We start from the raw sequence: 8,882 nt of genomic DNA, 5'->3' as shown, positions 1-8,882 counted from the left end.
CTTTACTTTAAACATATCATATCCATAAAGCATATGACATATGGGAAATGATCTGTGCGGTATGGTACCCTGGAGTTGATGCTGAGCAGAAAAAGTGGAAAAAATGAGGAAATCCAAATAAAATCTGTAGTTTAGCTTATTGTTTCAATGTTGCCATTTAATTTTTGATGGATGCTTTATAGTTATATAAAAGAAACATATCACAAATGTAATATGTTAACTTTAGAAGATATTATGTTACGTAACATGTTAACTTTAGAAAATGTTATGTAATATGTTAACTTTAGAAGATGGACAAATATATTATTGTTAGGTTGTTAAGAAAGATGGATGAATGGTATAAAGAAACTATGTTTTATTGTTAAACTTTTCTGTAAATCTAAAATCACTCCCCCAAAATGTGTATTTTGTAAAATGAATTACACTTGGGCCTCATATATTTTATTCACTTTCATATCTCTTGGAGATACCTTCTTAAATTCTGAGACAGAAAAAATCACTTGGCAGCCACTCAGTTTGTTGGCTATTTTACTTTATTAATAGCCACAAAATACAGCTTAACTTGGTCTCTGACTCTGCCGGTGAAGGATGAGATGTGGTTTTCCCTTTAGAGGATCATCTCGCAGAGTGCTCTGTGCTCTTGCATATGGTGCTTCCTATTCCTGGAATATTCTGCTTTCCTACTAAATTCATACTCTTTCTTCAAGACTGCTTCAGTATCTTCTCTTCTGCATATTTTTCTCTAACTTTCCCTACTCTTTAGAAAAATGTAATACACTTAAATGTAGTAAAAAATTTATACTTTACAGATTTATATAATCTCTCATTGTAGTTCTGAAATAGTGTTTATCACAATTAGCTGTGGAACTTCTTTTCCCAGCATCAAACTCTCATTTCATTTAGGATAACACCTTAGCATCTGAGTCTTTAGTAGGAATTCTCCCTTCGGAGAAACTATACTTTGAGATATACCGTCTTATGTAACAGTAACACACTTCATATATGATTCTGTTCCAAGCATGATAATTTATTGAAAAGTGTACTCACAAAATTGAATTAGTTAAATAATTAAAAATAGGTTAAAAAAAGGCAAAAGTAAGTTGTATTTAAATTCTCAAGACTTAGCTTGAAAAACGTGTTCATGAAACTTAAGCAAAGACAGCCAGACTCCAAGGTTGCACTTTACTCCTAGAATCTTCCTGGTACCTCACTTATACTTGGTTTTCATTGAAAGTGTTTTCAAATGAATGAAAATTTAGTTTTCCCTTATTGAAGACTTTAACGGTTTTTTTAAAAGAGCAAAACATGTGATTCATGTGTTAAAATTGCCTAAGCTGAGAGAGTTTATCAAAGCAATCGGTGTTTGCAAATGGCCCTGACAATTCTAACAATTAGAAGGTGATCTACAGCAATAATCTCCAAGCACTTCTGTTTGTACCTACCGTAAATGAATTTCAAGAATTTTCTCCCTTATACATTTTGAGTTGAAATTTAACATTTTTCACCATAAATTCTAATATAATTGAAAGGGTATAATTTATTGTGTATTCTATATATTGGTATTTTAAAATAAATAATCATATCACCCATTTTGTTTTATCCAATGGAAACTAAATATTTTGCAATATGCTGCCCAATATCAACTCTTTAAATACTGCCGTAAGAAAGCTTTTATTTAATACCTATTGTCTTATAAATATGTTTTTGTTATACTGACTGCTGAATTTCACTTTAGTGTAATTTTTTTATGCTAAGTTTTTAAAATCACTTACCATAATCATTCTCCAACGAAATTATGTACATAATATGTAATTATTTACAAAATGTATTTCCTATGATTGTACATAAAATGAGAAAATACTGTAGAATTTGAAGAAACAGTTGTATAATCTGATGTAAGATTTTTAAAGTGGATATTTTTATTATGTCTTCTGTTTTGTGAACAGATGGAAATGAAGTACAATGGAAAAATGAAGAATAGTTAGGAAGATATTGAGTAATAAGGCAAGAGATTTTGAGGATCAGATTATTATGGCAACTGTAATTATGGTGAAAATTGAAACTTTCCTGATTATATTTTGAAAGTAGAGAACAGAATTTACCAATAGCAGTTGAGAGAGAAAAAGAGAGAGAAGGAAATGCAGAGATATCAGTAATTTCTTTTTAAGACAGAAAGGAACTAGAAGCATGTAATTATCATGTACTACTTGGGGAGCTACATTTGGGACATATTAAGATGACACTTATCCATCCAAGTGACAATGTGGTAGAGGAAATTTGATTTGTGTCTGAAATTCAGAATAGATTTCTAGGCTAGAGACATAAAGTTGGAAGTCTACAGCATAAAGATTGTGCTTAAAGCCACGCAACTTTCTTAGGTTCCTGGAAAGTGAGTAAAGAAGAGGGTTAAGATGAAAAGAAACCGTTAAGAAGACTAAAACAGAATCCAACCTGTCATGAATACAAAATGTAGCCAATGCTTCCAGAAGGAAGTAATTAATTGGCTGCTTAAAATACTGGTAATGTTAGCTACAGGCAGTATGCTTTATAGTAGAGATTCAGAACTTATTTTTTTTTTAATTTGCTAAGGGGGTACATCTTATGTTAAGTGTTTGGGTTGCGGGAGGAAATCTGGTAGATGATGAATATATCTACAGCCTCGATGGTAGTAATGATTTTATAGGTATATACTCATCCCCAATGTATTGGTTTGTATACAAAAATATGTACAGTTTTTACATGTCAATTACACCACAATTAAGTGGTTTTAAAAAATACTGGTGATTAATGAAGTAAGGTAGGGGATAAGAATTAACCATTGGATTTAACATTGTGTAGCTTAAGGCTGACTGACAAGAGAAGTGTGATGGTGGAGGAACAGTAAAAGCCTATTTGGAATAGGATTAAGAGAATATGTAAGAGAATGTTACATAAGAGAATATGTAAGAGAATGTTCATGTGATAATGATAATGATCCAGTAGAGACATGGCAAAAAAATGATAATTCAGAAGAAGTTGAGAGGGGATGTTATTGAAGCAACAGCCCTTATTGGGTGAGAGGGCTTACTGCTTAAGTGGAAGGTTGTCCTTAGCTAGAAACAGTCTACTCCTATGAAGAGGAGTGAAAGCAGTTGAGAAACACAGATGTTGAAAGGTAGATAGGTATATGGGACTGGTGGCTAAAATCTAGTCATCTGAAATGACTTCTGGATTTTCATTACAGAATTAAGATATCAAATCTTTGGCGGGGAAGGCATTTTTAATGTGTTTATATTACATTATGAACATAATGGGGGTGGGAGTTTACAGAGAAAACGTTTTAACTAGAAGCACATCTGTATTTTGTAACTGTGATTAAAAGGCATTTCCTTTTATGTCATCTATTATATTAGTAGGGGAGATGCTATTTATAAAAAAGAAAAAAAATAAAATCCATGAGCAGATTAAAAGGCATAGTGAAAAATAAAATTAATTTCAATGATCTCTGTAATAATTCAGAAGTAAAAATATATTTACAAGTGCACACACTATCAATCAAGCTCTTGTGATTAAACTTATAGTAATTCTCTTTATTTATTTGTTTTTGAGATGGAGTCTTGCCCTATCGCCCAGGCTGGAGTGCAGTGGCGCGATCTCAGCTCACTGCAACCTCCGCCTCACGGGTTCAAGGAATTCTCCTTCCTCAGCCTCCTGAGTAGCTGGGATTACAGGTGCATGCCACTGTGCCCAGCTAATTTTTTGTATATTTAGTAGAGACAGCGTTTCACCATGTTTGCCAGGCTGGTCTCCACCTCCTGACCTGGTGATCCGACTGCCTCAGCCTCCCAAAGTGCTAGGATTACAGGCGTGAGTCACTGTGCCAGGCCAGTAATTCTCTTTAAATCATCCTTGTTTGCTACATAACTTGTAAGAAATTGGTTAACTCAACCTAAGGAGTACGCTACCCTTATTACTATTCCCCTAAAAAGAAAATCTGACAAAAGCAAGATTGTTTTTTTCTGAAGTTGTGAATTATTTTATGTACTTCAAGGCTTGATAATTTATCCATAAGTATATCATGCTAAGGTGAGAACTTGTTTAAAAGTCTATTTTTTAAATTATTAGTTGAAAACCATTAAAATTCACATGCTTTAGAGATTATTCTTAAAAATGGTAGAAACCTCTACCATAATTGAATTATATGGTAATTTTAAAACATTGTATTATGTACTTCCAAAAATACGTCCTGTGGTATACATATTATCAGCTTCATTTCATAGATGAGAAAAGAGTCTCAAAATATGTAGCTTCCCCGAAAACATAAAGACAAGTCTTTGAAAAAGACTGTACTGCAGTTAAGAGTTCTGAGACTCCACTGTTCTTTCTAAACAGTTCTGTGCTCCCAGTTAAGAGGCTTTTGTCAGAATTAGCTTACACTTTCATGCATCCTTCCCTCATGGCATCCCAGTAAAGGCTTCCAGGTTTTGTAGTTCTACTAGCTGACCACAAGAGACTTTTAAGGAAGATTAAAAAGTGTTACTCCATAGCTAGAATACATTTGGCTCTCTCATCTTTCTGTCTTATTGATTCCCTTCAAGTCACTGCATCATTGAGTGCCCTGGAAAAGTATTTTGCTGCCATTCTTTCACCACTTATTTTTTTTGATGCTCTGGATGATAGCAGCGGAGGGAAGAATTTCTGACAATGTATTTTGATATCTTCCTGTTATCACATAAGCACTGGGAAACTATCATCACACAAAACCTCAACTGGCCTAGATTCCCATTTCTTAGGTCATATTCTATTTCTACACAACCTTGAAAGTAAAATGTTAAATGCAATGCATCATTTACTTCAATTTAATGTACTCTTTATGATTTTGTGTTTGCTCCATATTGTATATGCACTATTTTCCTTAAATATGAAAAGGCAAAAAAATGCACACAATTTAACTATTTTTAAAGTGCATTTTTATGAAGGATTAAAAAAATCCTATTTGGAAAAGCTAAGAAGTAAAAACCACAGCATTTGGCTCCTTTTCAATGTAAGTAAATATATAAACAGCCTGTTGAAATGCAGATCTTCTAGCTCACAGATGATTTTTCTTTTCTTAGAAGCTTAGAATCATCATTGATCTCCTTCATAAGACAGGTTCCCATTGGAGTTGGACTGGCATGTTCATTTTTACTTTATTGATATTTAAGGCTTTGAAAACATAAAAATATACTTCTAAAATATGTTCTTTAAAATTTAATAAGAAAAATCTGAGTAGGTTTAGATGTGGGTATTTTAGTCCATGACAGCTTTTAAAAAATAATTTTGAAAACAAATTAGGGTGTAACTGCAGTTAATTCTTTTAGATCAATTAGTGTAAAAATATGTACGTCATAAACCTTTCACCTAAAGCATCTTCTTTATACTGTACAATGTATAGCAATATCACAGGTATTTTAATGATCGAACAAATAAATTTATTTAACAAATCAAGTGAAGGTGACTCTAAAGAAACACATTAGAAAACATTACAAGTTTTCACATTATATTTAGAGGTGGCACAAATGAATGACCCGCATTTGCACTAGGAAAGGAACTTATAACTTAATAGGCCAAAAATTCTTGTAGTATTAGAAATCATCTGTTGTTTTTATATTAAATAGACACTAAAAATGATATGAAGTACACTGACATAATCATAGGTTATGTATAAGCAGGCTAATAAGTTGAAGAAATGTTTTTTCTTTATATACCCATGCTAGAAGGAATATTGCAGAAACACACTAAGAAAACATGTAATCCTGGTGAAGGAGATTAACCAAAAGCAGAGATTTAGGAATAGCAAAAATGAAGTTTTATCTGCAAGTAAGATAATTTATTCCATTATTCATTCACCATCTACTGATGCACTGAACACCCAAAATGTGATAGACATTATGCCTTTTTTCACCATACACCTTTAAAAAAATCAACCCTTCAAATTACTTATTAAAACTTTTAATTCAATGTAATTTATTGAAAACTGCATAACTCCAAGGAGGGTGGGAAAAATTCACCTTAAAAATTAGGGATATCGTATTATTTGGACATTCTAGGTAGGGTCTATGAGATTTGCATGACCTGAGATGATATTTGGCATTGGAAAAAAATGCATGGCTCTAAAAATAAAATTAATATTTAATAATGAACATCAATAAATGTTTAATTAAATGATTATTAAACAGTATTATAGCAACTAGCCAATAAGAATTCAACTTATTTAGTTCAGAAATAAAACTAAAATCACAAGGATAAAATTGGTAAATTTTTTTTAAAAGTAAACATTATTTTAAAAGACCATTTTAACATGTAATGTAAGGACTTCAGAAATAAATACCCAGAGCCTACTTAAAATTTAAAATGGTAAATATATTCTTACTAATTATGTTTTAACAGAATGTTAGATATCATGTACTTTGTTAACCAAAACAGACTATATTTCACATGATGATTAGAGGAAGAAGGCAAATGTATATGGAGCAGAGATCAACATATGAGTATTTCTACAATGAATAGTAGTTAGAAAAATAATAAAAATTTACAAACCAGTGACTTACCAAACTAAGAAACATCTGAAGCAGGTGGATGGCTGGTTGATAAAAAGATAGTTTTTAAACACACTTTAGACTACCTCACTCACCACTTATTTTACTATGATGTGACACTTCCTAAGTAGACATCAATAACTATGGAAGTAAAAGCAACACAAGTTGAATGAGGAACGTAAAAGGAAAACCTGAAAGTGTTTTTACTAAGACTGTACACTTAAATGATCAATGAGAGGAATTTATCAAAGCTCTCTCTTGTCCAACATAAACTAAAATCACAATGTTTTACTAGCCATAGTTTTTACCTTGTCTCCTGTTGTAGAAAAATGTGTCTAAGAATTTAAAAGAAAATCTAGAAGTTCAGTAGAAGAGAGAGCAATACCCATAGTATGCCAACATAGCAGGGAGATACTATCTTAATGGCTCTGGGTTCATTCAGTGACCTCTGCTTAGCAGAGTTAGAGGAAATGTCCTATAGCCACTAAAAGTATTCCTACACAAGCAGCAGCAAATCAACAAGCTATCTTGATTAATTACTGTGCATTCATTATGAGGATCAGAGCATCTGAGAACACAGAAACCTGAAATTCCACAACATTTTTGGATTTCCATATAATTGACATATTACTAATGCGGTTGAGACAAACAAAAAATATTGGCAAGAGTAATTGAAATATGTCCTTTTTTAATGAAATGCTATCATATAGTAGTCAAGAATCTGTGGCAGGTGGAGATCAATAGGAAACATGAAAATGAACTCCAGGAGTTTTACTTATACATCTATTTTTAAAAAATTAGAAGTTGACCAAAATTAACATAGTCTATTTTTATTGTGATGTGCTATTATTCCTTGTTGATACTGAGGAGAGATACAAGCATGTATCTGAAATGTACATAATTAATTTCCTTAGAAAAATTGCAAGAAAAGCAAAAAAAAAAAAAGCAGAAGACATATACCTTTAATCTTAGTCACCATGGTAGCCTGAACATCCTTTTGGGATAGATACAACAAGAAAAAGCCTATAGCCTAAGAATAAGAGTTTTGGCTTTGGATCCATTTCAAGGGGTGGCTTAAATTACCTATCTACTCTTCTAGTCATCATAAATCATACACCTGGTGTGGCGATGCTGAATGTATGATTTTAGGGATGCTTCATATGACTTTTAGGAGACAGCCAAGATTGGAAAAAGATAAAATCAACAAATTAATATAAATTCCTCATTAGGCAATTCTGCAACTGTGTTTTAGCGTTTTTTGTTTGCTTTTGTTATTTTTGTCACTTCTTTATGGGATAACTGGACTAAAATTAACTTCAATTGTGAAGTCCATATGCAGTCAGCTCTCTGTTCTTGTTTGCAGAAATTATTAAGAGGAAGGCAGTTTTTCTGGTGACTTAAAAGTTACTCAGATGATTCATTCATTCATTAAAATATTTATTATCTGCTATTGCATTGGGCACTCGGTTGAGATTAGAGATACCAGTGGTTAAGGAAGGCCACATCTCTTCCTTTATGCAGTTTGTAGTCTAGCGATAAAAGACTAGAATGGCCAAAATCCAGAACACGGGAAAGCACCAAATGCTGGAGAGGATGTGGAGCAGTAGGAAGGGTCATTCATTACTAGCGTGAGTGTAAAAATTGTACAACCGTTGTGGAAGTGTGGAAGATTGAAAATGAAGCTAAGTACACAATGTAAGTGGGATCAAGAAAAATATTTCTAAACTAATATACAAAAGAGAATTAAGATTTAGCCAAAGAAAAAGGGAAGGAGAATGCATTTCAGATGATGAAAATTAAATGCTTAATGTTCCAGAGATAAGAGAACATGACATATTTAAGGAGCTTAGTTTAATTCGTATGTCTAAGCTTATAGTTTAAGAAGTGAATAATGTAGGAGCAGTAAACACCTGGGAGGAGTGAAACAATTGTGGGTATCTATTATTTTCTCTGCATCTATTTGGAATCAACAATAGATATTCATAATTTTATTTTATTAACATAACATTAATTTTCCTTGGGTAATTACTAGTTAGCATTTTCAGTGCATACTATAGTATTGGACTTTCTTCTTTTTCTGTAACTCCAAAGGTAAGCATGTGACTAAATCTGGCCAATGAAACTCAATTCCAGGTTGTTGATTTTTGTGTGCAGGGAGTGTGAGTGTGTGTGTGTGTGTGTGTGTTTGTATCCTTCGAGATTATAGTTTTGTTTTTTCTACGGGCTATTTCTGGAGGGATTGAATTTAGCCTGGAATTAGTAGGGGACATATTGTCCCAAAAAAGAAAAACTCACCTGAAAATAGAGCAGACCCATTGGCCAAAG

The sequence above is a fragment of the Nomascus leucogenys genome, chromosome 1a (genome assembly GCF_006542625.1).
Source record: "Nomascus leucogenys isolate Asia chromosome 1a, Asia_NLE_v1, whole genome shotgun sequence".
NCBI classification, from domain to species: Eukaryota; Metazoa; Chordata; class Mammalia; order Primates; family Hylobatidae; genus Nomascus; species Nomascus leucogenys.
The sequence above is the reverse complement of the archived record's forward strand: the minus strand, read 5'-3'. Positions refer to the sequence as shown.